Below are 23,820 nucleotides of genomic sequence, written 5' to 3'. Positions count from 1 at the left end.
GGAGAGAGATGAACCACATAGCTACCGGTACAGCCCCGAGCCTCGATGGAGAACTACTCCCTCCTCATGGGAGACAGCAGCGTTGATGGAGATGGCGGTGGTGTCGATGGAGGAGCCTTCCGGGGCACTTCCCGCTCCGGCGGCGTGCCGGAACAGAGACTTCTGTCCCCCGGATCTTGGCTTCGCGATGGCGGCGGCTCTGGAAGGTTTCTCGTACCGTGGTTTTTCGTATCGAGGTTTTAGGTCCGGGGGCTTCTTATAGGCGAAGAGGCGGCGTCGGAGGGTCAACGAGGCAGCGACACCATAGGCTGGCGCGGCCACACCCGGGCCGCGCCGGCCTATGGTCCGGTGGGCCCGTGGCCCCCCTCCGGTCCTTCCGGGTGTTCCGGAAGCTTCGTGGAAAAATAGGATGCCTGGGTCTTGATTTCGTCCGATTCCGAGAATATTTCCTTACTAGGATTTCGGAACCAAAAACAGCAGAAAACGTGAACCGGCCCTTCGGCATCTCGTCAATAGGTTAGTTCCGGAAAATGCATAAATATGAAATATAATGTGCATAAAACATGTAGATATCATCAATAATGTGGCATGGAACATAAGAAATTATCGATACGTCGGAGACGTATCAGCATCCCCAAGCTTAGTTTCTGCTCGTCCCGAGCAGGTAAACGATAAACAAGGATAATTTCTGGAGTGACATGCCATCATAAACTTGATCATATTGTAAACATATGTAATGAATGCAGCGATCAAAACAATGGTAATGACATGAGTAAACAACTGAATCATAAAGCAATGACTTTTCATGAATAGCACTTTCGAGACAGACATCAATAAGTCTTGCATAAGAGTTAACTCATAAAGCAATAATTTAAAGTAAAGACATTGAAGCAACACAATGGAAGATTAAGTTTCAGCGGTTGCTTTCAACTTGTAACATGTATATCTCATGGATAATTGTCAATGCAAAGCAATATAACAAGTGCAATAAGCAAGTATGTAGGAATCAATGCACAGTTCACACAAGTGTTTGCTTCTTGAGGTGGAGAGAAATAGGTGAACTGACTCAACATTAAAAGTAAAAGAAAGGTCCTTCAAAGAGGAAAGCATCGATTGCTATATTTGTGCTAGAGCTTTTATTTTGAAAACATGAAACAATTTTGTCAACGGTAGTAATAAAGCATATGAGTTATGTAAATTATATCTTACAAGTTGCAAGCCTCATGCATAGTATACTAATAGTGCCCGCACCTTGTCCTAATTAGCTTGGACTACCGGATCATCGCAATACACATGTTTTAACCAAGTGTCACAATGGGGTACCTCCATGCCGCCCGTACAAAGGTCTAAGGAGAAAGCTCGCATTTTGGATTTCTCGCTTTTGATTATTCTCAACTTAGACATCCATACCGGGACAACATGGACAACAGATAATGGACTCCTCTTTAATGCATAAGCATGTGGCAACAATTATTATTCTCATATGAGATTGAGGATATATGTCCAAAACTGAAACTTCCACCATGAATCATGGCTTTAGTTAGCGGCCCAATGTTCTTCTCTAACAATATGTATGCTCCAACCATTAAGGTGGTAGATCTCTCTTACTTCGGACAAGACGAACATGCATAGCAACTCACATGATATTCAACAAAGAATAGTTGATGGCGTCCCAGAAACATGGTTATCGCACAACAAGCAACTTAATAAGAGATAAAGTGCATAAGTACATATTCAATACCACAATAGTTTTTAAGCTATTTGTCCCATGAGCTATATATTGTAAAGGCGAATGATGGAAATTTTAAAGGTAGCACTCAAGCAATTTACTTTGGAATGGCGGAGAAATACCATGTAGTAGGTAGGTATGGTGGACACAAATGGCATAGTGGTTGGCTCAAGGATTTTGGATGCATGAGAAGTATTCCCTCTCGATACAAGGTTTAGGCTAGCAAGGTTATTTGAAACAAACACAAGGATGAACCGGTGCAGCAAAACTCACATAAAAGACATATTGTAAACATTATAAGACTCTACATCGTCTTCCTTGTTGTTCAAAACTCAATACTAGAAATTATCTAGACTTTAGAGAGACCAATTATGCAAACCAAATTTTAGCAAGCTCTATGTATTTCTTCATTAATGGGTGCAAAATATATGATGCAAGAGCTTAAACATGAGCACAACAATTGCCAAGTATCAAATTATCCAAGACATTTTATCAATTACTACATGTAGCATTTCCCGTTTCCAACCATATAACAATTAACGAAGCAGTTTCATCCTTCGCCATGAACATTAAAAGCTAAGAACACATGTGTTCATATGAACCAGCGGAGCGTGTCTCTCTCCCACACAAGCATGTATTTATTCAGAGAATGAAAATAACAAAACAAAAATAAAAGCACACAGACGCTCCAAGCAAAGCACATAAGATGTGACGGAATAAAAATATAGTTTCAGGGGAGGAACCTGATAATGTTGTCGATGAAGAAGGGGATGCATTGGGAATCCCCAAGCTTAGACGCTTGAGTCTTCTTATAATATGCAGGGGTGAACCACCGGGGCATCCCCAAGCTTAGAGCTTTCACTCTCCTTGATCATATTGTATCATACTCCTCTCTTGCTCCTTGAAAACTTCCTCCACACCAAACTCGAAACAACTCATTAGAGGGTTAGTGCACAATAAAAATTAACATGTTCAGAGGTGACACAATCATTCTTAACACTTCTGGACATTGCATAAAACTACTGGAAGGTAATGGAACAAAGAAATCCACCCAACACAGCGAAAGAAGCAATGCGAAATAAAAGGCAGAATCTGTCAAAACAGAACAGTCCGTAAAGATGGATTTTATTAAGGCACCAGACTTGATAAAATGAAAATGCCCAAATTTAATGAAAGTTGCGTACATATCTGAGGATCACTCACGTAAATTGGCATAATTTTCTGAGTTACCTACAGAGAATTAGACCCAGATTCGTGACAGCAAAGAAATCTGTTTCACGCGAGTAATCCAAATCTAGTATCAACCTTTCTATCAACGACTTTACTTGGCACAACAAAACACAAAACTAAGATAAGGAGAGGTTGCTACAGTAGTAAACAACTTCCAAGACACAAATATAAAACAAAGTACTGTAGCAAAATAACCCATGGTTATCTCCCAAGAAGTTCTTTCTTTATAGCCATTAAGATGGGCTCAGCAGTTTTAATGATGCACTCGCAAGAAATAGTATTTGAAGCAAAAGAGAGCATCAAGAGGCAAATCCAAAACACATTTAAGTCTAACATGCTTCCTATGCATAGGAATCTTTTAAATAAACAAGTTCATGAAGAGCAAAGTAACAAGCATAGGAAGATAAAACAAGTGTAGCTTCAAAAATTTCAGCACATAGAGAGGCATTTTAGTAACATGAAAATCTCTACAACCATATTTTCCTCTCTCATAATAACTTTCAGTAGCATCATGAGCAAACTCAACAATATAACTATCACATAAATCATTCTTATCATGAGTCTCATGCATAAAATTATTACTCTCTACATAGGCATAATCAATTTTATTAGTTGTAGTGGGAGCAAATTCAACAAAGTAGCTATCATTATTATTCTCATCAAGTGTACGAGCCATAGTATAATCACAACAAAATTTACTCTCCATAGTAGGTGGCACCAAAAGACCACTATCATTATAATCATCATAAATAGGAGGCAAAGTATCATCAAAGCAAATTTTCTCCTCAATGCTTGGGGGACTAAAAAGATCATGAAAACCAGCTTCCCCAAGCTTAGAACTTTCTATATCATTATCAACAATGGTGTTCAAAGCGTTCATACTAATATTACTACCAAGCATGCAAATAAGATTTCATAGGTTTTTTAATTTTCGCATCAAACAATCCATGTTTTAAATCAGGAAATAGAATAAGAAGCTCATTGGTGTCCATTATGCCTAACTAGTGTAAACAAGAAACAAAAAGATGCAATTGCAGGATCTAAAGGAAATAGCTTCGAGTACTTACAACGGCGAAAATAGCTTAGTAGCCGAGATCCGGAGTGTGAGTACCTTTTACCTTTCCTCCCCGGCAACGGCGCCGTAAAAAAGCTTGATGTCTACGGGAGCTTCTATTCTTGTAGACGAGTGTTGGGCCTCCAAGAGCAGAGGTTTGTAGAACAGCAGACAAGTTTCCCTTAAGTGGATCACCCAAGGTTTATCGAACTCAGGGAGGAAGAGGTCAAAGATATCCCTCTCATGCAACCCTGCAACCACAAAGCAAGAAGTCTCTTGTGTCCCCAACACACCTAAGAGGTGCACTAGTTCAGCGAAGAGATAGTGAAATACAGGTGGTATGAATGAATATGAGCAGTAGTAACGGCGCCTAGAAAATAGCTTGCTGGCGTGTAGTTGATGGTGGTAATATGGTAGCGTGAGTAACGCAATGAAACAAGAAACAAGCAAGCGATAGCGTATTTAGGAACAAGGCCTAGGGATTAGACTTTCGATAGTGGACACTCTCAACTTTGATCACATAACGGAATAGATAGATGCATACTCTACACTCTCTTGTTGGATGATGAACACATTGCGTAGGATTACACGAACCCTCAATGCCGGAGTTAACAAGCTCCACAATTCAATGTTCATATTTAAATAACCTTAGAGTGCATGAAAGATCAACACGACTAAACCAAGTACTAACACAACATGCACACTGTCACCTTCACACTATGTTGGAGGAATAGATCACATCAATACCATCATAGCAATAGTTAACTTCATAATCTACAAGAGATCACGATCATAACCTACGCCAAGTACTAACACGGATGCACACACTGTCACCATTACACCGTGCAGGAGGAATAAAACTACTTTAATAACATCACTAGAGTAGCACATAGATAAATTGTGATACAAAACACATTGCAATCATAAAGAGATATAAATAAGCACTTCACTACGCCATTCAACAGTGAATAAGTATTCTGTGTAATATAGCCTAAGAGACCCACACGGTGCACACACTGTCACCTTTACACACGTGGGACAAGGAGTCTCCGGAGATCACATAAGTAAAACTCACTTGACTAGCATAATGACATCTAGATTACAAGCATCATCATATGAATCTCAATCATGTAAGGCAGCTCATGAGATTATTGTATTGAAGTACATAGGAAAGAGATGAACCACATAGCTACCGGTACAGCCCCGAGCCTCGATGAAGAACTACTCCCTCCTCATGGGAGACAGCAGCGTTGATGGAGATGGCGGTGGTGTCGATGGAGGAGCCTTCCGGGGGCACTTCCCCGCTCCGGCGGCGTGCCGGAACAGAGACTTCTGTCCCCCAGATCTTGGCTTCGCGATGGCGGCGGCTCTGGAAGGTTTCTCGTACCGTGGTTTTTTCGTATCGAGGTTTTAGGTCCAGGGGCTTCTTATAGGCGAAGAGGCGGCGTCAGAGGGTCAACGAGGCGGCGACACCATAGGGTGGCGCGGGCCACACCCAGGCCGCGCCGGCCTATGGTCTGGTGGGCCTGTGGCCCCCCTCTGGTCCTTCCCTGGTGTTCTGGAAGATTCGTGGAAAAATAGGATGCTGGGTCTTGATTTCGTCCGATTCCGAGAATATTTCCTTACTAGGATTTCTGGAACCAAAAACAGCAGAAAACGAGAACCGGCCCTTCGGCATCTCGTCAATAGGTTAGTTCCGGAAAATGCATAAATATGACATATAATGTGCATAAAACATGTAGATATCATCAATAATGTGGCATGGAACATAAGAAATTATCGATACGTCGGAGACGTATCAGAGCCTGTGGTGTTTCTGGAGCTCGCCCCAACCTTGTGAAGGAACCGCCGCCTCGACCGACTACTTAGTGGAGAAGGGGAAGCTCCTTCATGGGGCTTTCTCGAGGAACAAGGTGAGGCCTTCGTGGCCGTCTAGCCTTCGTGGTTAGCACCTCCTCAACGCAGACGTACTCCCTTTTTTGGGAGGAACTGCAGGAAACAAACCTCGCCTCGTCTCCGCGTCCCCGGTTGTTTCGCTCCCTCTCTTTACTATCTTGTTCGTTCCTTTGCTCGTTGCACTAGCTAGGATCATACTAGGAACACCCTCTCACCAAAGTCACCACCTTTACTTCCACATCACACTAAAATTGAAAAAGGCATAAAAATTGTTTAGCGACCATTCACCCCCCTCTTGTTAGCTACTATCCATTCAATTGGTATCAGAGAAAGGTTTCTTGCTCGGGCTTTACCGCCTAAGAAATGGCCGAACAAGAGGTTTCTTGCGTGGGAATGGGTCCCTTGCAGGTGGGCAACCACCTCCACCATCAAACGCCGATAGCACAACGGCTACTTTGGATGACCTCAAGAAATTGGAGTCATCCATCGTAAGCTAAATGAAGGCTATGATGATGGAGTCGATTGCTCCAAAACCAACCCCCACCATAGATCCTAAGGCAAGTGTCGAGGTTCCCCCACCACAAGTTAATCATATTCCTCTTGTTGATTTTGTCATGCAATCGACAAAAATCCCTCAAGAGGAGGAACTTGGGGATGTCGGCACTTCATCAAAAGGGAAGGAGGAACCACCGGTTGCGAAACATTTAAGGGGTTATCATGCGGTGCCACCACCAAGTGATTACACCATAAATGTTCCAATTCCTATGCCATATATCTTGTCTCATGGTTCACCACCGCTACTTGAATCCAATAGCTTTGAAAATTGGCAGTTCTTAATGCGTTCTCATATGCGCAGCGCATCCACCGAGCTATGGCGGATCATCGAGGAAGGTTACTCACCACGAGATCCAAGAAACTTGACAAGGAGAGAAGTGGTGGATGACCAAGTCAGCGCCACCGCCATCAACAAGATCCACATTGCCGTCATGCCCAAAGACCGCGCTTATATCCGCTCGCTCAAGACCGCCAAAGAAGCATGGGATAAACTCGGCAAGCTCTTCCTCGGAAATGAGAGCATTCAAAGCTCTCTTTTCGATGAAGTGACAACATGGCCGACAACTTCGTCAGGATTGAAGGAGAATCTCCTGAAGAGATGTACCGTCGCCTCATCGCTCTAGCCGTGCAAATAAAAGATCTTGGAGCCACTTTTGTGGATGACCATTGGATCAAGCAAAAGTTCTACAACGCTCTCCTCCCCTATGAGGAAGTCAAGTTGACTGACATCCGCCAAAATGCCTCCTTCCGCGCTATGACATCCGATGAAGTTCTTAGCGAAGTCATCGCTTTGGACATCTCCAAGAAGAATGCGGAGGATCTTGTTGCACGTGCTCACAACACCCGCAAGCCCAACCTCGCTTTGAAGATGAAGGAGCATGAAGCTAGTGAAAGTGATGAGGATCCCATTGAGTGTGGTCCGGATGATCTCAAGACCAACTATCATGAACACATGGCCCTCGCCGCCAAGAGCTTTTGGGATGGTAACAAGACTAGAAGTTCAAGACCAAGAAGATACTCTCCTCGTGACTCTCCAAGAGCCCAAGGGAGGGGCAAAGGGGGAGAACATGCTACAATTGCGGCGACAAAAGTCATTTTGTTGCGGATTGTGTCTATGAGAGAAGGGAAGACAATGGTGGAAGGCTCATCCGCAAGAACAAATTCAAATCCCTCTCCAAAGAATTCTCCAAGTTCTCCAAGCCCGGTGACTGATTACCCACAAGTATAGGGGATCGCAACAGTCTTCGAGGGAAGTAAAACCCAAATTTATTGATTCTACACAAGGGGAGGTAAAGAATACTTATAAGCCTTAACAACCGAGTTGTCAATTCAGTCGCACCCGGAAAAGCACTAGTAACAGGGGTGATGTGAAAGCAGCAGTAATATGAGAGCAATGGCACCGGAAAATAGTTGATACTACTTCCAATGTCATATAGAAACGAGTATATGATGATGAGAGATGGACCGGGGTTCCCAGCTATCTACACTAGTGGTAACTCTCCAATAACAAGTGTTGGGTGAACAAATTACAGTTGGGCAATTGATAGGATTGAAATAGCATTAAGACAGAACATCAAGATTATTAATCATGTAGGCATGTTTTTCATATATAGTCATACGTGCTCGCAATGAGAAACTTGTACAACATCTTTTGTCCTACCAGCCGGTGGCAGCCGGGCATCTAGGGAATCTACTGGAAATTAAGGCACTCCTTTTAATAGAGCACCGGAGCAAAGCATTAACACTCCGTGAAAACATGTGATCCTCATATCTAAGCCTTCCCCTCTAGTTATCCCAATTTCTATCACTTTGGGGCTTTGGTTCCGGACATAGACATGTGCATACAACTTGTAGATACAATCTAAGCAATAAGTATAGAGCTTAAATCTAAGATCATGCCACTCGGGCCCTAGTGACAAGCGTTAAACATAACAAGATTGCAGCAACAATAACTTCATAAACGTTGTAGATAGACTAATCATAATGTAACAACCCATCGGATCCCAACAAACACAACACCGATCACATCAGATGAATCTCAATCATGTAAGGCAGCTCATGAGATCATTGTATTGAAGTACATGGGGGAGAGAATACCAACTAGCTACAGCTAGAACCCGTAGTCCATGGGGGAACTACTCACGAGCATGATGGAGGCGGTGGCGTTGATGGAGATGGCTTCCGGGGCACTTCCCCGTCCCGTGCAGGGTGCCGGAACAGAGACTTCTGTCCCCCGAAACGGAGTTTCGCGATGGTGGCGGCGCCCCTGGAGTCTTTCTGGAGTTTCGTCAATCGGTGTCGCGTTTTTAGGTCGAAAGGGGTCTTATAGGCGAAGAGGCAGCGCAGGAGGGGCACTGGGGCCTCCTCACAGTAGGGGGGCGCGCCCCCCCTTGGGACGCGCCGCCACCACGTGTGGGGCCCCCTTAGCACCCCTCTGGTCCCCCTCTGCCTTTCTGGAAGGTTCCGGGAAAAATAAGATGTTGGGTCTTCGTTTCGTCGAATTCCGAGAATATTGCCCGAACAGCCTTTCTGGAACCAAAAACAATAGAAAACATCAACTGTCCCTTCGGCGTCTCGTTAATAGGTTAGTTCCGGAAAATGCATAAAAACATTATAAAGTGCAAGCAAAACATGTAAGTATTGTCATAAAACAAGCATGAAACATCAAAAATTATAGGTACGTTGGAGACGTATCAGCATCCCCAAGCTTAGTTCCTGCTCGCCCTCGTGTAGGTAAACGATAAAAAGAATAATTTCTGTAGTGACATGCTACTTACATAATCTTGATCATACTATTATAAAGCATATGAGATGAGTGCAGTGACTCAAGGCAATGATCTATAGTTGCTAACAAATAGATAACATATAGCAAAACTTTTCATGAATAGTACTTTCAAGACAAGCATCAAAAGTCTCGCATAAGGGTTAACTCATAAAGCAATAAATTCAAAGTAAAGGCATTGAAGCAACACAGAGGAAGATTTAAGTTTCAGCGGTTGCTTTCAACTTTCAACATGCATATCTCATGGATAATTGTCAATACAGAGTAATATGATGAATGCAAATAAGCAAGTATGTAAGAATCAATGCACAGCTTGACACAAGTGTTTGCTTCTAAGATGGAAGGAAGTAGGTAAACTGACTCAACATAAAGTAAAAGAAAGGCCCTTCGCAGAGGGAAGCATGGATTAAATCATGTGCTACAGCTTTTTAAGTTTTGAAATCATATAGAGAGCATAAAAGTAAATTTTTGGGAGGTGTTTGTTGTTGTCAACGAATGGTAGTGGGCACTCTAACTACCTCATCAACCAGACTTTCAAGAGCGGCTCCCATGAAGGACGTTATCTCTACCAGCAAGGTAGATCATCCCTCTTATCTTTTGTTTACACATGTATTTTAGTTTCATTTATGGTTGACACTCCTCCCAACCTTTTGCTTTCACAAGCCATGGCTAACCGAATCCTCGGGTGCCTTCCAACATTCACATACCATGAAGGAGTGTCTATTTGCAAAATTAAGTTGCTTACTGATAGATCAGGGCAAAACATGTGAAGAGAATTATTAATGAAAGTTAATTAATTGGGGCTGGGAACCCCATTGCCAGCTCTTTTTGCAAGATTATTGGATAAGCGGATGAAGCCACTAGTCCATTTGCGAGAGTCTGTCAAGAGTAAATGACAAGATTGAAAGATAAACACCACATACTTCCTCATGAGCTATAAAACATCAACACAAATTGAGAAGCATTTTGAAGGTTTAAAGGTAGCACATGAAGTATTTACTTGGAATGGCAGGAAATACCACATAGTAGGTAGATATGGTGGACACAAATGGCATAGGTTTTGGCTCAAGGTTTTGGATGCACGAGAAGCATTTCCTCTCAGTACAAGGCTTTGGCTAGCAAGGTTGTTTGAAGCAAACACAAGTATGAACCGGTACAGACAAAACTTACATAAGAACATATTGCAATCATTATAAAACTCTACACCTGTCTTCCTTGTTGCTCAAACACTTTTACCGTAAAATATCTAGACCTTAGAGAGACCAATCATGCAAACCAGTTTCAACAAACTCTACGGTATTTCTCCACTAATAGGTTTAAACTACATGATGCAAGAGCTTAATCATGATCTACTTGAGAGCTCAGAACAATTGCCAAGTATCAAATTATCCAAGACAATATGAGGCATTTTCTGTTTCCAACCAAATAGCAATAAATGCAATAGCTTCCAACTTTTATCATTGAACATTAAAAGTAAAACGAAGAACTCAAGTGTTCATATGAAAAAGCGGAGCGTGTATCTATCCCACACAAGGATTGCTAGGATCCAATCTTATTCAAACATAAACAAAAATAAAAGCACACAGATGCTCCAAGTAAAGCACATAAGATGTGACCGAATAAAAATATAGTTTCATCAATAGAAGAACCTGATAAGTTGATGAAGAAGGGGATGCCTTGAGCATCCCCAAGCTTAGAAGCTTGAGTCTTCTTGAAATATGCAGGGATGAACCACGGGGGCATCCCCAAGCTTAAGCTTTTCACTCTTCTTGATCATATATCATCCTCCTCTCTTGACCCTTGAAAACTTCCTTCACACCAAACTTCTCATAAACTTCATTAGAGGGGTTAGTACTCAAAAAAACTTTAATCCACCTTGGCCCTGTAGTGACACATTGCAAGTACTCAATAAAACATTAGCTACAGCTCTCCACGTCTAGAAAACCTTGCTTAAAGTCCACAAGAGACAATGCAAAAAAACAGAGACAGAATCTGTCAAAACAGAACAGCCAGTATACACGAATTTTTAAGAGGTACTTACGTTGCTCAAATCAGAAAACTCAAAACTAATGAAAGTTGCGTACATATCTGAGGATCACTCATGTAAATTGACAGATTTTTCTGAGTTACCTACAGAGAATCATACCCAGTGTTAGAGATATATTAGGTAGTATTAGATGTCACGGGATTTGTATAGGATTTGTCATTCATCTCCTGCCTTATCTCTAGGAGAGCTTCTTAGCCTCCAAGTCTTGTACCCTATATATACTCGCCCATGAGGCGCAATACAACATCCATCATATTCCGCATATCTCTCCCTCTCTATCCTTCAACATGGTATCCGTGGGGCACGGCTGCACGCGATGCACATGGGACGCCGTTTGCGTCGCAGCCGGCCGCCCTCGCCTACACGGTCTCCATCGCTGGTTCGTCTTCGCCGTCATCGCCCAGGACATCAACGACAATGTCGCCAACAACTCTGATCTGCGGCGCGTAGTCCACGCCATGGCACGTGTAGCGCCGCCGTCGGTCTGATCAACCGACCCCGCACACGTCTCCGCCAAGCACGTCCCCGAGCACGCACATACCACCGATTGAGCATCGGGTTGCCGTTGTGTCGCCCCTTCGGGTCACAGCGCCGCCGCCTTTGGTCCACGCTGCTAGCTAACGACGCGCCTTCTGAGGTGCGTACATCGCTGGTGGCATCCCGCCGCTGCACCGACTCGCGCCCTGCAGCTACGCCGGCCCCTCAGGCCGTGGCGTCGCCGCACGCTGTCACCTTCGCCGTCCCCCGCGCATCGACGTCCGAGGCCACTACAGCGCCGCCCCTTCAGCGCGGGTCGCCTCCGTCCGCGCATGGTCTTTGTCACGCCGCCGGGTCTTCCTCGCCTACTTCGTGTACCGCCGCCGCGCCTCCTCCTCTGGTCGCCGCTGGGCTCGCCGATCACCGCAACGCCCGTCTAGGTGTCCAGCATGACCACCCCTGGTCACTGCTGGGTTAGCCGCCTTCTACGTCTTCGTACACTACAGCTTCGCCGCCAGCGTCCTCGCCTCTTCCCCGACTACGTCACCTGCTTCTCTACTCCGACACCCGTCGTCGAGACTCGCCTCTTCCCCGACTACACCACCTGCTCCTCTACTCTGACACCCGTCGTCGAGACCTCCTCTACTAGTCTACTCCGACATGGCGTGCACTTTGTAATGTTCCCTACCCCCGCACGCCCGGTACTGGCAACACCGGTACGTGCCTTCGTCCCCGACACGTTCCCGAGTCTGGCAAACTCGCGCCGGACGTCTCGTCTTCATCGGCTTCGACAACGTCTTCTTCGGCATCGCCTCTACGACTGCCTCGACCGCGTCACCGACTTCTTCTATGTGTACTCGGTTCTGGCAAAACCGAAGTATGCCTTCGTCCCCGACGTGTGCCTGGTTCTGGCAAAACTATGGTTGCACTTCGTCCTCGACGGTTCCGACTGCATCGACTTCGGCATCGACAACCTCTACGACTGCCTCGACGAGTCTCCGTCACTCTCCTCGCGCACTACGCGCTTGCGGCTACATCGACACAGGCACCCGCCCACGACATCGACCACGGCAATCCCTCGCGCGGCTCCCTCGACCAAGGTTGCAACACCCACGCTCTCGGCTACCTCGACATCGGCACAAAGGGCTACCACCTCGCCCGCGCCTCACCGGCCTTCTTCTCCGGTCCGACCGTCCGCGACGCTACTCTTGTTCACGTCGCTACCGCTACGACCGCGGGGGGTGTTAGAGATATATTAGGTAGTATTAGATGTCACGGGATTTGTATAGGATTTGTCATTCATCTCCTGCCTTATCTCTAGGAGAGCTTCTTAGCCTCCAAGTCTTGTATCCTATATATACTCGCCCATGAGGCGCAATACAACATCCATCATATTCCGCATATCTCTCCCTCTCTATCCTTCAACACCCAGATTCGTGACAGCAAGAAATCTGTTTCTGCGCAGAAATCCAAATCTAGCATCAACCTTCTATTAGAGACTTCACTTGGCACAACATTGCAATAAAATAAAGATAAGGAGAGGTTGCTACAGTAGTAACAACTTCCAAAACACAACAAAACATTAGCAAAATAAACACATGGGTTATCTCCAAAGAAGTGCTTTCTTTATAGCCATTAAGATGGGCTCAGCAATTTAAATGATGCACTCGCAAGAAATAAGAGTTGAAGCAAAAGAGAGCATCAAAAAGCAAGTTCAAAACACATTTAAGTCTAACCCACTTCCTATGCATAGGGATCTTGTACACAAATAAATTCATGAAGAACAAAGTGACAAGCATAAGAAGATAAAACAAGAGTAACTTCAAAATTTTAAGCATATAGAGAGGTGTTTTGGTACCATGAAAATTTCTACAACCATATTTTCCTCTCTCATAATAATTTTCAGTAGCTTCATGAACAAACTCAACAATATAACTATCACATAAAGAATGTCTTTCATGATCCATAAACACATAATTTTTATCAAGCTCAGAAATAATGGGATCAAAACTTTCAAACCCACTTTTATCAATAATGTAACAAGATGATTGATCAATCTCAAAAGATATGGGAATCATAGATAAAGTCAAGACCTCTCTAATCCCATTTTCATTAGTGGTATAATTAATATTATCAAGTAACATAGGACCAACATCTAGAGCTTTATCATAAACATTTGCTAAGCAAAACTCTTTAGTACCATGCATTTCGACATCAGGCACAAACAAAGCATTATCATAAGAGTTATCAAAATAGCATGGATTATCATAGATAACGGTAGCATAATTATTCTCACAAGTTTTACTCATAGGGAATATTTCAAGAGAATCCACAGGAACATAACATTCATCCTCCTTTGGTAAGCATGGAGAAAAATCAAATAGTGTAAGAGATAAAGAGTTACTCTCATTAGAAGGTTGGCATGGGTAGCTAATCCATTCTTCCTCCTTTTGTTCATCACTCTCCTCCTCTTTTTCATCCAATGAGCTTTCAGGTTCAGCAATTTCTTCTTTCACGAGTTCCCGCAAATTGTGAGTGCATTCTTGTGCATTAATGAGTCTCTCTTTATAATCAATGATATAAGGATTATCACCGTAACTTTCTATGCAAAAATTAAGGATAGAAGAGACATAATCTTTAAGGTCCTTACAAACAACACAAGTTTCATAATTTTTAGACATGAAGGATTCGATCTCAGAAGCTCCCATAAATAAGACAAATTGTTCTACCTCTTCGAACCCAAAATGAATATAGTTATTCCAATTATAGTTCTTAATTAAAACTTCTTCACTAAAGCCACACTGGAATTTCAGATGTTTAGTATCCTGTTTAGAGCAAAAGTTTATATCATGGCGTTTAAGCAAGATTTTAGCAATTGTATTCAATTTTTCTATCACAACACTCATGACTTTACCCGTTCTTGATTCTCTATAATTCATATATATTTCAATAAGCTCCAAATAGGTTGTGGGTTCTCCCATAACAACAGTTTTTAATTTTTCGGTTTTTCTAATTTTTATGGATTTTTGGGTATATAAGAAAAATAAAACCAAACAAAAACAAACTAGACAAAAGTAAAGTAAGCAAAACAATACTCGACAGAAATAAACTAAGCACAAATAAACTAGACAAAAGTAAACTAAGCAAAACAAAACAAAATAAAAACAGAGAGAGAGAGAGGTAGAGTGTACTCCCCAGGTAAACTTATGAGTAGAGCTATGCCTCCCCGGCAACGGCGCCAGAAAATAGTCTTGATAACCCACAAGTATAGGGGATCGCAACAGTCTTCAGGGAAGTAAAACCCAAATTTATTGATTCGACACAAGTGGAGGTAAAGAATACTTATAAGCCTTAACAACTGAGTTGTCAATTCAGCTGCACCTGGAAAAGCACTAGTAACAGGGGTGATGTGAAAGCAGCAGTAATATGAGAGCAATGGCACCAGAAAATAGTTGATACTACTTCCAATGTCATATAGAAACGAGTATATGATGATGAGAGATGGACCGGGGTTCCCAGCTATCTACACTAGTGGTAACTCTCCAATAACAAGTGTTGGGTGAACAAATTACAGTTGGGCAATTGATAGGATTGAAATAGCATTAAGACAGAACATCAAGATTATTAATCATGTAGGCATGTTTTCCATATATAGTCATACGTGCTCGCAATGAGAAACTTATACAACATCTTTTGTCCTACCAGCCGGTGGCAGCCGGGCCTCTAGGGAATCTACTGGAAATTAAGGCACTCCTTTTAATAGAGCACCGGAGCAAAGCATTAACAGTCCGTGAAAACATGTGATCCTCATATGTAAGCCTTCCCCTCCAGTTGTCCCAATTTCTGTCACTTTGGGGCCTTTGGTTCCGGACATAGACATGTGCATACAACTTGTAGATACAATCTAAGCAATAAATATAGAGCTTAAATCTAAGATCATGCCACTCGGGCCCTAGTGAAAAGCATTAAACATAACAAGATTGCAGCAACAATAACTTCATAAACTTTGTAGATAGACTAATCATAATGTAACAATCCATCGGATCCCAACAAACACAACACCGATTACATCAGATGAATCTCAATCATGTAAGGCTGCTCATGAGATCATTGTATTGAAGTACATGGGGAGAGAATACCAACTAGCTACAGCTAGAACCCGTAGTCCATGGGGGAACTACTCACGGAGCATGATGGAGGCGGTGGCGTTGATGGAGATGGCTTCCGAGGGCACTTCCCCGTCCCGGCAGGGTGCCGGAACAGAGACTTCTGACCCCCGAAACGGAGTTTCGCGATGGTGGCGGCGCCCCTGGAGTCTTTCTGGAGTTTCGTCAATCGGTGTCGCGTTTTTAGGTCGAAAGGGGTCTTATAGGCAAAGAGGCGGCGCAGGAGGGGCACCGGGGCCTCCTCACAGTAGGGGGGCGCGCCCCCCCTTGGGCCGCGCCGCCACCACGTGTGGGTCCCCCAGAGCACCCCTCTGGTCCCCCTCTGCCTTTCTGGAAGGTTCCGGGAAAATAAGATGTTGGGTCTTCGTTTCGTCGAATTCCGAGAATATTGCCCGAATAGCCTTTCTGGAACCAAAAACAACAGAAAACAAAGCAATCGGCCCTTCGGCATCTCGTTAATAGGTTAGTTCCGGAAAATGCATAAAAACATTATAAAGTGCAAGCAAAACATGTAAGTATTGTCATAAAACAAGCATGGAACATCAGAAATTATAGGTACGTTGAAGACGTATCAGTGACGCCAAGGTCTCCTTCACCAAGAAGTCTAGAGCTTTCATTATCTGTGAGGAGTATTCCTCCGATGAAGGTGAATAGCATGAAGACAAGAGCTTGAACAAGGAAGAAGTGGGAGTGGCCGCCATCGCCATCTCCACTCCCTCCATCTCCCTCTTGGACTCTGTTAATGAGAACCTCATCGCCAACAACTCATTTTGCCTTATGGCAAAGGTATCGTCGAAGGTAGAACCCCCTTCCAAACCTAAATCTTCATATAATGCCATATCAATTGATGATGCCACTAGTCTTACCATTAAGCTTGAGATTGTGGGTTTGGATGCTTTTCTCACTAACATGCAAGGGGATACCAAGACCCATGTTGAGGCCTTCATGGCTCAACTTGGTGCGGCTCAAGGCCTTATAGAGGAGAAGGAGAGGCATGAGAGGGAGGCGGCAAATGAGATTGCCTCTCTCACTCAAGCCCATGAGGAGCAAAACTTGCGCATGTCTCTTGAAGCAAGTGTTATTACCCTTGAAGTCTCTAACAATGCCATTATCTCCCAACTCACCAAGGACTGAGATCATGCTCTTGCCTTGGTGGGTGAGCTCAAGAAGGAGAAACTTTTTCTTGAGGATGACCACGAATTGTTACTCGAGGAAGTTGCAACCCTCACCAAGGACTTCAAATCCTCGGAGAGTAATTTTGTACTTCTCTCCGAGATGCGTGATCATCCTCAAGAGGAAGCTCACAAGGAGAAAGAAGTTGAAGTCCCTAACTCTTGTTGTGACGAGCTTGTAGATCAAGTTGCCTCTTTGAAGAGGCATAATGCATTGCTCTTGGAGGACAATTCCCTTCAAGAAGAAGCCTTGGATGAGTATTATCGCTTGAGCAAGGAGAAGATACCTTGTTGCAATCATGAAGAAGAGATTGCCTCTCTTGAGAAGACCAAGGCCAGGCTCTTGGAGTTGAATGGCATGCAAGAAGAGTCCTTTATGGAGTGCCTCCGCATGATCAAAGAGAAGGTCAATTGTTGTGATCATGAGGAGAAATTTCCTCTTTGATGAGGAGCGAGGCCAAGCTCATGGAGATCAATTCCATGCAAGAGCAAGCCTTGAAGGAGTACTTTCCTTTGACCAAGGACCATGTGTGTTGCAACCATGAAGGTGACATTGCCACTTTGGAGAGCCACAAGCATCTACTCATGAAGATGAACTCTCTCCAAGAAAAAGAATTTATGGAGCATTCCGGGTGAACAAGGAGAAGGAGGTCCAAGTGTTTGATATCACTCACCCTCACCCGGAACATGAAGATGAAGTCAATCTTTTGAAGGCCAAGATTTAAAGACTCCAAATCCAAGCCCAATACTTGGAAGGAGTCATTGAAGTTAAAGATGGAGCCAATGAGGGCTCTTACAATGAAGGAGGTGTGGCTACCAAGCCAAAGAGGAAGAGAAGAAGAAGTACCAAGAAAAACAAGAACAACAAGAACATGGGTATCACCCGTGAGGGAGGTGACTCTAACCCAAGGAGGGGTGGAGTTCCCGATCCCACCACAGGGCACTAGTAGGAAAAAGCTCATCTCTGGCGCACCTAAAACCATATTATGTGGCGCATGGGCTGGTGCGCCACAGAATTCTCGGCACAAAAATAAGAATTATGTGGCACACAGACCCATGTGCCACAGAAAGTCTTATTTCTGTGGTGCACCAGGCAAGGTGCACCACAGAAAGTCTTATTTCTGTGGCGCACCGGCGGTGGTGCACCACAGAATTTTTTTGAATTTCAAAAAAATGGCGGCCAGATCTAGGTCTAGATCTGGGGCCGCCAGAATTTCGCCGGATTTTTTAAAAACAATTTGTTTGAGGTCTCCGGAGGTGGGTGGGTTGGTGGGGTGGGGTGGGTTGAGGTGGGTGGAGGTGGGTGGAGGAGGAGGAGGCCGGCCGGCCAGAGTGGGTGGGTGGAGGAAGAGGCCAGCCGAAGGTGGGTGGAGGAGGAGGAGGCCGACCAGATTGGGTGGAGGAGGAGGAGGCCGGCCGGAGGTGGAGGAGGAGGAGAAGTGGAGGTTGCCGGAGGAGGAGGTCGCCGGAGGAGGAGGTCGTGGGAGGAGGAGGATGAGGTCAGCGGAGGAGGAGGTCGCCGGAGGAGGAGGAGGAGGAGGAGGAGGAGGTCGCCGGAGCAGGAGAGGAGGTCACCGGAGGAGGTCGCCGGGTTGAGGAGAGGAGAGGAGGGAGGAGAGGAGGGATAAGAAGTGGAGAAGTGGAGGAGAAGTGGAGAAGTGGAGGAGAGGAGGAGGGTGCCACAAAATTCAAATTTCAGAGTATACATTTTGTGGGCGCATGGGCATACGGTGCGCCACAGATTTTTTTTCGAATTTTCTATTTTTGAAGGAAAAAAATCTTGACTTTGCCGTATCTTTTTGCACTTTTCGAATTTGGCGATTCTAAAAGTTGGCTAACCGGGTAAACCATGGTGAATTCGGACGTAGAATTTTCTTCCTGTCATTTTGATATATTGTGGGGTTTTTTTCGAATTCGTGTGCAACTAGAAATCCAGTTTGATGATTTTGCAATGCAATTTTGCTAAAAAAAAGTCGAAATTCATGTTTCTTAATTCTCAGTGGTACTACATGACATAATACATGGGCAACTCGAAGGATTTTATTTTTTTAAATTTCTATCTATTTCTTTTGTATTTTACAGTGCTAAAAAAGGCGATCCACGGTTCATCAAAACTACTCCGGGTGAATGGAAACCGGAGCTTATATTTCAAGATCGTCCTGTAAGTAGTACTATAGCTATGTCCGCGAATCTTTTTAATCCTTTGTTTCAATAACATGCATTATCATGCTTGATTATTAGTTTGATCGAACTATTTTTCGTAAACTGTTTGAAGCAGGAACCCGGGAATAACTTACGTGGATACTACGTCTGCGAGTTCATTCGTGAGATGGCCTGTCACCGGGACCCGGAGACGTCTATACATGCACTTCATGTACCTGAACAATATTTCACAATTTTATTTTATTACCATCAATTGCATTGAGTTTCATTCATATATATTGATCTTCTTTTTTAAAAGTAGATGGAACGCCTGCGGGACTCTCTCCTAACGGTGGAACGCATCCGAGCAATTCAAGAGGAATTTGCGGTATTCTTAGTTAGGGAGGTCATAGCTCCAACTAGAGCATACCATCGGGAGTTCACATATGACATTAGGGATTTAAAATAGATATGGTAAAGAGGATCAATTTTATATTGTAAACATGCATTATGTGTACTGTATTTCATGACGATGTTTGTGGTTTCTTGAATGATGTATGCATTGCAGATTTGAATGAATAACATAAAACTGTGAAACTCTGCCTCGGCAGAGAAACGCTGCTCCACCCTAAACCTCTGTCGCGACAGAGAAACAGTCATTTTCTTTGCCACGACAGAGACCCTTTAATCCCGGTTCGTCTAATGAACCGGGACCAAAGGTCCTCCACCACGAGCCCCTTGGCTGCACCACGTGGAGGACCCTTTAGTCCCGGTTTATATTTAAACCGGGACTAAAGGTAGAGGGCTTTAGTCTGGATTGTGCAGTCTTGGTTGCACAACCAGAACTAAAGCCCCAAATGCACCGGGACTAAATCCCTATTTTCCGCTAGTGGATAGAATCAAAGGGGCCAGTGCTTTGTTTTGGATGGATTTTTCTCAGCTCACGAGTATTTGTTTGGAAGAAAAGGATGGTGTGTTCCATCTTGATGTATGCCCATTGCTGCATTGGCTTGAAGAACATCATCTCGGTGCAAACGATCGATGCATGTGAATTTTAATTGATACTTAGTTATATACTTCCGCCATTCCTGAATATAAATCATATAGTTTTTCGGAAAAAAATCTAGAATATAGCCTTTTGTGCGACACACCGCTTGTATGTAATTTTTTTTTAGGGATTTGATTATATTTTCTAATTGTATGCAAAGTCATCTATTTTCTCATGTCAAATGTATTGGGGTAATTCCGCCCAAACCTGGTGTAATTATCTCTAAATACGTGTTTTTTAATTTTCGTGGTAAAAATTATATGACTTATATTTAGCAACGGAGAGAGTATATAACTAGTATAGTATTTTGGATGCACAGTAAAATAGCACTTGCATTCCTTGATATAGGTCCCTTACAGTGGATATAGCACAGAAAATTAACATGTAATGTAATCCAACTAGAGACGCTCTGACCTTACATCGGTCTATTTTGAAAGGGTCTACGGATATTTATTCTTTAACATAATCTCGATAATTCTCGTCCGATACATGCGAGCGCCGAGCGGTAACTGGTAACCGGGAGGACTTCTTTCATATAGTAAGTCATGGAGTTGCAGGAGGTGGGCTGCAACCGTAGATCTTGCATCCGTGACCGGTGTAAGGCTGGCCTCTTCCAGGGGTAGTCGGCGTGCTGCCTGGGTTCCCTGATATCCCTCCATAACTTATGCCTTCTTTCATAGCTCTCCCTGTATGACGCATGGCCCAAAGGTAAAAGTAGTGCACAGTTAGTAAGTATATTAGAGACAATGCTTCAGTTAGACTGAGGGACTAATTTTCGATGCGAGGAAGGATAGTGAAATGCAGAACTAATCATGCAAACGAAACAACTGCACTCTACCTCCCTGCACAGAGACGGCCTGGAAAGCAGCGATGAGCATGAAAGCCACCACGAGTAGCGTGCGAAAAGACAGAGCATTTCGCTGCGTCCTCATCTCTGAATCTCTGATCTGATCCCTCTTCTCAGTTGCTGTGGCTATGCTGCTGCTGTACTGCCGGCTGTGTACCTTTGTGTTGGGGTTAAGCTGCTTTTATAGAGGCCATACGAGTAGACGAGAGGTGCAGCTTCAGTGTCATCCACCACCACGGATTTGGACGTTGAAGTGAGTCTACTGCATGCGGTGACCCTTGTATTGGCCTGTTTCTGGAATTTTGGGGTAAATTTGGAACCTAGCTAGTTAGTCGTCAATTTGTCCAGTCCACGATTTGCCAGTTTGCTAGTTAGTCGCCATTTTTTCCAGGCCATGCTGATAAGTTAATATCATGGAAAAAAATAGCGCGCCATTTCGACGTTATAATGGTACTATAGTGTATTTAGAAGGTGAACGCTACGCTATGCATAATTTACTCGCTATGGTGCTAATCTCGCTATTAGCGGCGCTAAGCTCGCTATTTGTTATAATGTTATAGTGTTATAGCGTGCTAAAAAAGTTATGGAACTAGCGGCAACCCACGAGTCCCTGATTCTAACCTAGCTCAACTCAACCCGAGATCGGCAACCAACCAGTCGCCACTTTCGACTCCCCACGCCCGTGGTGGTAGCGGCAGCAGCAGCAAAGCCACTCTCCTCCAACTCTGCCTGATCGCCTCCGTGTGGCATGTCCCGACCAGAATCTACAGGAGGACGCGCGCCTCGATCAGGACCTCGATCTGACGCCAGTCTTCGTCGCCAGGCTACCACCTCTTGCGTAGCACGCTTCAGTTATATCTAGTTTCATCATTGCATGTTTTCTTCCAACTTGGCCAGTAGTGGTATCCATAGCTCGTAGACACTCTATAATTCTTAGTTCAATTTAGCTTTGTACTTCTTAGTTTAGTTTAGTTACATAGTTCTTGTCTTCGTTCTGCATGTTTTGTCTCTATGAGAGGAAGGAAAAACATGTTGATATAATCTAGTTAAAATTGGTTAATTAGTCATGCATGTATTACTCTGGACAATATTTTATCTAACGAAATACTTGATATACATGTTATACCTGTCAATTTTCAATTTTTTTACGAAACGATATTTTGAAAAATAACGTGATATTAACACGTTATAACTTGCATAGCGTTTAAAGTAAAACTACACTATTTCATTTAGCGCGCTATTAACACGTTATAACTTGCATAGCGTTTAAAGTAAAACTACACTATTTCATTTAGCGCGCTATTTTTTCTTGGCTACTGTAAACCAATTTGAGTAAACAAGTTAACGATTGATCTGTGATGGCCGTTTCTGGTATCAGCATTCGGTTGGTGGACTAACTTCAGTATGCACCATCATGGCATCATCGAGACAAACAGGGTTAAAAACAGTTCTACGCAGAAATTAAAACTACTAGCTAAATGTGAGATTAGTTGTAGTGGGGAGTAACTTAGACTAGTAACATATACTAGATTTAGATGTGCGCCTTGGCGCACGATCCCGTGAAATTCACATCGATTTTTAGTTTATATAACAATGATTGAAATCATGCCGAAGAGCCTATCTTCAGGGGGGTGCGAGAGGGCATCCGAGTGTTGCATTTTTTTTTATGGATGGTGATCTCTATGTTGTTTCTATTAGGAGCTGTTAGATCTAATAGAGAGGTTGCAAAATGTAGTTGTGTTTTAGCATGTTGTCATGTTTATGGTGGTTGTATGTTCTGAAGTTTTGTGTGTTGCACAATTGTATGTTTATAATGCTCTTATTATCTTCTTTTTTTACAGGATACCCACTATAAAGCATAAAATAATCGTTTGATCCAGACCCTTTTTTGCTTAGCTGCTTTTTATATAGTAGAAAATGACAACAATTACATATTATGGTTTCTCCAAGATAATAAAAACACCGGTACAACACTTGTTAAATGAATATGCATGGAGGTAACCATTTATATCTAAAGCACACACAACTTCAATAGAAAAATAAACACTTATACTTCTTAAGGGTGGCATCATAGTGCCTTGGTTGGAGGTAGCAATTTGTTGTTGTTTTCTTCTACTCCAGATTTTTCATGTAATGGATCTTAAAAAGAAGATGTAGATTGAAATAACAAATTAGGTATAGTAGCAACAGAATGTACTTCCCTTGAGAGTAGAAGTATCGCAACATAAATGGTAGATTGGACAGGTATGGAAGGAGCTATCTATTTTAGATGGGCCATGGGCCATGGCAATTGATGCAGCCCACATGTAGATACGTGACTCTAGTGATGGTAAAGGCGCAAAGAAGGGGAAACGAGCTAGAGCAATTTGTGGAAGAAAAAGTTGAGTACGGGAACCGTACAAGTTCGACGGAGCCGTCCGTCGTGGGAGCGTCCGAGCAAAATGTTCTTGATCGAGGAGCATATCCTCTATTCGTTTCTTCTTTGGCGTTGGCACCAGATCCATGCTTTGTGTGGCTGGCTGGCGCTCTGCTTTGCAGGTGCCGACGCTGGTACCACTGGTAGAAAAAGGGCCTTTAATCCCGGTTGGCAACTGCCATTAATCCCGGTTGCGCAACCGGGATTAAATATGCGGGACTAAAGCCCCCCCCCTTTAGTCGCGGTTGCTTACGAACCG

The 23,820-nt window shown here is 43.6% G+C and overlaps 1 long non-coding RNA gene across 1 annotated transcript; it reads right to left on the bottom strand.

The window, feature by feature from the left end:
- Positions 1–20,610: 20,610 nt before the first annotated feature.
- Positions 20,611–21,294, bottom strand: LOC124677285. Its single transcript, XR_006994006.1, has 2 exons — positions 21,137–21,294; positions 20,611–20,984 (listed from the first exon to the last, which is right to left on the bottom strand). It is a non-coding gene; the product is annotated as an uncharacterized LOC124677285 (long non-coding RNA).
- Between the last annotated feature and the right edge of the window lie 2,526 nt (positions 21,295–23,820).

Source organism: Lolium rigidum, chromosome 7 (genome assembly GCF_022539505.1).
Source record: "Lolium rigidum isolate FL_2022 chromosome 7, APGP_CSIRO_Lrig_0.1, whole genome shotgun sequence".
Lineage (NCBI taxonomy): Eukaryota > Viridiplantae > Streptophyta > Magnoliopsida > Poales > Poaceae > Lolium > Lolium rigidum.
This window is presented reverse-complemented; position numbering and strand designations above follow the sequence as displayed.